At 51.3% G+C, this 6402-nt stretch overlaps 1 long non-coding RNA gene across 1 annotated transcript in view; it reads right to left on the reverse strand.

The window, feature by feature from the left end:
• Positions 1 to 848: 848 nt before the first annotated feature.
• LOC108504894 overlaps positions 849 to 6402 on the reverse strand; it is an 11864-nt gene continuing 6310 nt past the window's right edge. The window contains exons 2-3 of the long non-coding RNA XR_001877288.1: positions 1484 to 1525; positions 849 to 956 (exon numbers count right to left, since the gene is read on the reverse strand). This is a non-coding gene — a long non-coding RNA (uncharacterized LOC108504894). The remainder of the gene's footprint in view (positions 957 to 1483; positions 1526 to 6402) is intronic.

The following is a 6402-nucleotide window of genomic DNA, read 5'->3' on the forward strand; positions in this document are numbered from 1 at the left end:
TTTTTTTTTTTTCCTGCAAGGCTTGGAAGCATAATCAGATATTTTTAGATATTTTTCCTTGGGTATTTTTGGGGTCCTTTTGGAAGAGTAACTTGTTTTTTTTTTTTCCCCAAACATATTAGGAACAGATCTGTCTCCAAAGATCCAAGTGGACTAACAGATGTGGATCTGGAGTTGCAGAGATAATTTCTTGTGTAATTGGTTTTGTGTACATGGCACAGCAACACAGAAAGGTGGGTTGGAAGGGATCTTAAAGATCAGCCAGGTTGGACGGGTCTTGGAGCAACCTGGTCTGGTGGAAGGTGTCCATGCCCATGGGATGGGGTGGAACGAGATGAGCTTTAAGGTCCTTTCCAACCCAAACCATTCTATGATTCTGCTCTACAACCATCTCATCCTCCCTATTCAATTTAATTCTTTTTTCCCCTGTTCTTGCTCACACCTGTGCCTTGATCCCTCTGGGGTGAGTTGGCTGGATCAGAAGCCCTTACTCCACAAAACTTCCTTCTTCCCCACCACTGTCGTCATCTAACCTGCCACTGCACAGCCCCATTTCCTGCTGGATGGCCCAGCTGGACTGAGGGTCAGACCAGTTACAAACTGGGATGCCCTGAGCTGCTCTGCTCACAGAATCACAGAATGTGCTGAGTTGGGAGGGACCCACAAGGATCATCCGGTCCAACCCCTGGCCCTGCACAGGCCCATCCCCAAGAGTCACCCCCTGTGCCCCAGAGGATCATCCCAACCCTCCTGGAGCTCTGTCAGCCTTGGGGCTGTGCCCACTGCCCTGGGGAGCCTGGGCAGTGCCCAACCAGCCTCTGGGGGAGGAACCTTTTGCTGAGATCCAACCTGAGCCTGCCCTGACACAGCTCCAGCTGTTCCCTGGGTCTCCAGCTAGGTGTTACCTGAGGTGTGGTTCTTCACTTCAGGGCTGGGTGTTGTTGGCTGGGGTGGACCTGTAACACAAGCAGAGGGACATGGAGGTGACGTGTCCTACACGTGCTCCATGTTGGTGATCCCACAGGGAGGGTGGGACCAGAAGAGCTGAAAGGGTGAGGGAGGCAAGAGATGCCGTGGAGAGGGTTTGTCACCGGTGTGGCTGTAGGGACCAACAGGGAAAGGGACCATGGCTGAGGATCCATGGATCCCTAGAGGACAACGTGCTGGGAAACAGCTGAGGGAAACAGGGAGCAAAGACAAGGCAGGATCCCTCTTTCTCCAGGCTTTCTGGAACACAGCCTTGCTCTCTTCCAGACAAACAGGGGGCCAAACCAGGTCACCCTCTGGGGCACAGTGGCCCCCATGTCCCTGGAGATCTGGGGGTGAGTGGTGGTGGATGTGCACAGAGCAGGATCATGGCAGAAGGTGCCTCAGCAGTTTGGAATCAGGTCCTCATTTGTGGGCTCTCCATTTGCATCCCCATATTTCCATGTGCATCCACATCCAAACAGACACATAAAGCACATCCCAACCTGGCAGGTACCTGTTACAGCATCGATGGAGGAGTTTGTGGAGGCTGTGGAACCTGAAATGAAAGAGTAAAGAGTGTTAGTGGTGCTAATCTGTGACTGTCACTACTGCACTGGTGTTCTTGTTCCTTTCGTGGTTTGGCTTTTCCTGATCTTCTGTGGGAATGGCTTTGGAATAGGTAGTTCTTCCAAAAGTATTTGCAAATAAGAAGCAGCAAACACTGAGTGCAGGTTCTGAGTAAATTAGTACTGGAGTTTATCCAGCCAGGATGAGTGTCCTCCTCCCCAGCTGGAGCTGAACCCTTTGGGGAGCCATCTGCCTCTGTTACAGGGGAAACATGGAAGGCCACAGAAATCCATGGGGTCATTCCCTGCCTGGTTTGCCTCCAGCTCAGTCTTGGCAGAGAAGGGGATGTGGCTTGTACTCCGGAGGACATGTTTTTTATTCCCTTAAGACCTTAAGGCATGGATGGACGAGGTTTGTAAAGGCTTCCAGTAGCCAGTGGGGCTGTTCACCTTCTTGTCTCCTACCTCTGATCCTTCTGTCCCATATATTTGTACCTTTGGATGCTGGATGAAGCCTTGGCTATGTCTGGAGGGGGTTGCAGCCCTGGGGACTGACTTGGTGCTGCCTTCCCCGAAGGAGTGGGTAGTCTTGCAGGTCCATGCAAGGTTGTAGGTGTTGCTCTTGAGTCCTCAGTTTCTCAACTGAAAGGTGGTTTTGTTTGGGGTTTTTTGTTTGGTTGGTTTTCTTTTGGGTTCATGACAAGGCATCCCTGCCCCAGTGCCCCATGTTGCCTGCTCTCAGCATCCCGGGTGTTTTTCTTTAAGCCCCAGCTCCTGTGACCATAGAAACATAGAATAGAACAGTTTGGGTTGGAAGGAACCTTTAAAGGTGAACTAATCCAACCCCCAATGGTGAGATGAGATGCCAATTACAAATGCTGCCCTTGAAAATGGGAAAAAGATACGTCCAGTTCTCACACTTGGGGACAAGACCTGGAAAATGTAAAATGCACTTTAAATGCTCAAATCAAACCCAACTGATCCTCGTGGGTCCCTTCCAACTCAGAATGTTCTGTGATTCTGTGGTTTAACTTTGGGAAGGTGACTTTGAGTCTACTGTTGAAAGGCAGAAGCTAATTAGGATTTTAAAATGGTTATTGCTGGTGACCCTGGTGCTCTCTGTGGTTAAGATTAATGAAAGAAATGACAATACAGGTACAGAAAGCAGCTGAGTCTGATCCCATCGGTGACCCATCTCACCAGGGGAGTTAAAGGTTTTGGACAGAAAGGGACAGCAGGGAAGGCTGAATCCTTCCAGCACACTGTCCCCTCCTGATGCCACGTGGCTGCACTGCCACAGGGTCTGGGAGGAGCAGTGCCCTTGCAGGGGGTGGCATGGGGACCAAGGCAGCACCAGCCATGGCAGAGCAGTGCTCATGTGCCTGTTTTCAGCCAGGACGTGCCCTCCCTGGGGGTGAGATGCATCTCACCTGCTTCTGCACATCACTCAGGAGCCACCTGGGACAGAGAGCATCTCCAGGCCCTATTTGTCACCAAAGGGGACCAGGAACTCCTGACATGCTGTTGCTCTGACCTGTCTCAGATCTCTACCTTTCTCCAGCTGTGGCTGGAGAAGCCACTGCCTACAACACCCCATAATGGCTTCAAACTGAAAGAGAGTAGGTTTAGATTGGATATTGGGAAGAAATTCCACCCTGTGAGGGTGGGGAGGCCCTGGCACAGGTTGCCCAGAGAAGCTGTGGCTGCCCCTGGATCCCTAGGAGTGTCCAAGGCCAGGTTGGACGGGGTTTGGAGCAACCTGGGCTAGTGGGAGGTGTCCCTGCCCATGGCAGGGGGTGGAACTGGATGATCTTTAAGGTCCCTTCCAACCCCAACCATTCTGGGATGCCATGATTTGATACTGGGAGCTGTAGAGGGGGTGGGGGTGAATTTTGTGGTTGGTCCTTATGCTGTTGGTGTCCAGCAGAGCCTGTCTGAGTGTCCTGGCAGTGCTGTGTGTCTGGAGTGAGACCCTCACACCCAGTGTGGGGTTCCCAGGAGCTCAGAGCCCACCCCTCAGGACCCTCTGGGTGCAGTGAGCTCCTGATTGATCCCATTTTCCTCATGTAACTACTTTGGAGCCATAATTGGTTTTGTGTCTGAGGCTTTATGACAATGATCTCAGCCAAACAGGAAGTAAAACAGTGTGTAAACTATGGTGACTACATAATAAAATGTGTTTTATTTCCAGACGGGGTTTGGCTGTGAAAATCAGACGTGACTTTTCAGATCTTTTCCGTGTTTTTGTCTTTCAGCTTACTGGGCAGCAGGCTGGCAAAACTGTCCTTGTCAGTCCAGGAAAGGGGAGCCATGATCAGATCTTTGATTTCACAGAGAGGAAAGGACTGGTTGGTTTTCTAAATCCATTGGGAACAGGACCAGAAAAGGAAGTAAAGAAAAGGAAGGCTGGGCAATAGGAAACTGCCTTCACATAAAGGCAGTGAGTTTCTAGGAGTGAATTGTGTTGGATAATTTGTGGGGTAACCTTCTCTAGGGGTTTTGAAGAGCAGGTTAAATGAGCATCACGCTAATAACGGACAGGGTTATGGACAGATACTAAATCCACTAATATAATGGAGAAAAAGGATGTTTTAGGCACATATCTGCCCTTCTTAAAGAGTTAGATATACTTCTTTTGAGGAAGGTAGATGTGTCCCTTTGGGGATATGGTGGAATTGGCAGCGCTGGGGGTTGGACTTGAGGATCCTAGAGGGCTTTTCCAACCTAAACAAGTCTGTGATTCTGGACATTGATTTGCAAATGCCTTAAGATACTCCACACATTCAGCACAAAAATAAACGTCCTGAGATCATCATGGGGGGCCAGTATCCTTCAGCCACTGCCAGACTCAAACAGCTCCTCTTTCTCCAAAATTCCCTTGCAGGAGCCATTGTCTTGTTTTCCTGTGGGGAGAAGGAGCTGCTTGTGATAACTGAAATGATCACAGGTGCTTTTTCATGTATGTGGCACATGAAAGCATCAAGAATCACTGAAGATAAGAGCTGTTGTCTGCACTTAGTCTTTGCCAGAGGAAGAGGGGAGTAAAGGTGATGATCTGGCTGTTTATTCCACCATTTCTGGTGCAGATAGAGAGAAATCTGAAAGCTTGAACGGAGCCTCTAGGGATGGGAGGAAGCTGAGGGCAAGGGAGGTGACATTGCCCTGTGCTGCCATGGGACAGCTCCAACATCCCTGGCACATCCCTGGTGCTGGGGCAGGAGGTAGAGGATTATATTCAATGCTTTCTTCCACCACAGCTCAGCCTGCTGCTGAGGGACACATTGGAGAACTTGAGAAGTTTGCAGACCTAAACCTTGGGTTTGTTGTAAATAAGCACTTTCCCCCCAGTGCTCTGGTCCTGGAGTTCCCCAAGGATGCTCCTCCTGGTCTACATGTTTGAGCTTTGCTGCAGAGAAGTGCCCAGCCTTGCTGTGAAGGGATGGAGATCCCCTTCTGGTATTTTGCTCCAGAATAAATTGCCTTGGCTTCTCTAAACACATCCACACATCATTTCCAAGCAGAGCAGCTCTGGCTCTGACTTCTGGCCACTGCTGCATGTTATGCCTTCCCTGCCAACTCAAATAATCAAAAGTCCTGTTAAATGGGGTGTTTTCTTTAGGGGAGGGTGCTCAGCATCCTGGTTGGATTGCTTTGGAGTGGGATGGATGTGTGCAGAGCAGGAAGGGACCCAAGTCCCATTGTGGGGCTGGGCAGCAGGATGGGCACGGACAAACAGCGCCACGTGTCGCGGCTCCACACAGACATCCCGGGGGACTCTGGTGTTGGAAAACATTCCCTGCGAGTGCTGCTGCCAGCATGGCCCTGCTCCCTCCACGGAGAGCCCTGGATATATAAACAGCTCCCAGTAATAACCAGGACGCAGCTGGAATTGCAATACACATCAAAGCCATTCAATGAGCGCGAGCAGTGCCAAGAGATTCCTCGTGTGTTTGGGTGCCAGTGATTCACAGTGGATCGGGCAGTTCTAGGTGGAGACGGGGAGCTGACTGAGGGATTTACGATGGGAAACATGGATTTCTGCTCCTGCTGTCCTGGGAAACTCCCAATCACCCACCAGAGCTGCACAGCAGCACCTCGGATCTGCCACTGCATTTCAGCTTCAGCTCAGTGCTCCCTGGTTCATTTTTCCAGGAGAATTTTGAAAAGCAGCTTGGCCAGCATGGGATGGGGGGATTCTGCCCCTCTGCCCCTCAGCTGAGACCCCCCTGCAGAGCTGCCTCCAGCCCTGGGGAACAGCACAGGGAGGACGTGGAGCTGCTGGAGAGAGTCCAGAGGAGGCATCAAGATGGTCAGAGGGATGGAGCAGCTCTGCTGGGAGGAAAGGCTGGGAGAGTTGGGATTGTTCAGCCTCGAAAAGAGAAGCTTTGGGGTGACCAAACTGTGGCCTTCCTGTGCCTGAAGGAGCCGACAGGAAAGATGGAGAGAGACTATTGACAAGGGCCTGGAGTGCCAGGACAAGGGAGAATGGCTTCAAACTGCCAGAGGACAGAGTTATATGGGATATTGGGAAGAAATCCTTCCCTGTGAGGGTGGGGAGGCCCTGGCACAGGTTGCCCAGAGAAGCTGTGGCTGTCCCTGGATCCCTGGAAGTGTCCAAGGCCAGGTTGGACAGGGCTTGGAGCAACCTGGGCTAGTGGGAGGTGTCCCTGTCAATGGCAGGGGGTGGGACTGGATGAGCTTTCAGGTCCCTTCCAAGCCTACCATTCCATGATTTGGGCTTTGCTGCAGACTTATGTGGAGCTGTTTTGGCAGCAGTGGGGGTCCATGGAGGTGTGGAGTGTGTCCATTCACATCCCAGAGTAACCCAGGCAACCCCTTCTGGCACTGGGGACAGCCATCACTGGTC

Source organism: Lepidothrix coronata, unplaced genomic scaffold (assembly GCF_001604755.1).
Source record: "Lepidothrix coronata isolate B3197 unplaced genomic scaffold, Lepidothrix_coronata-1.0 Scaffold178, whole genome shotgun sequence".
In the NCBI taxonomy this organism is placed as follows: Eukaryota; Metazoa; Chordata; class Aves; order Passeriformes; family Pipridae; genus Lepidothrix; species Lepidothrix coronata.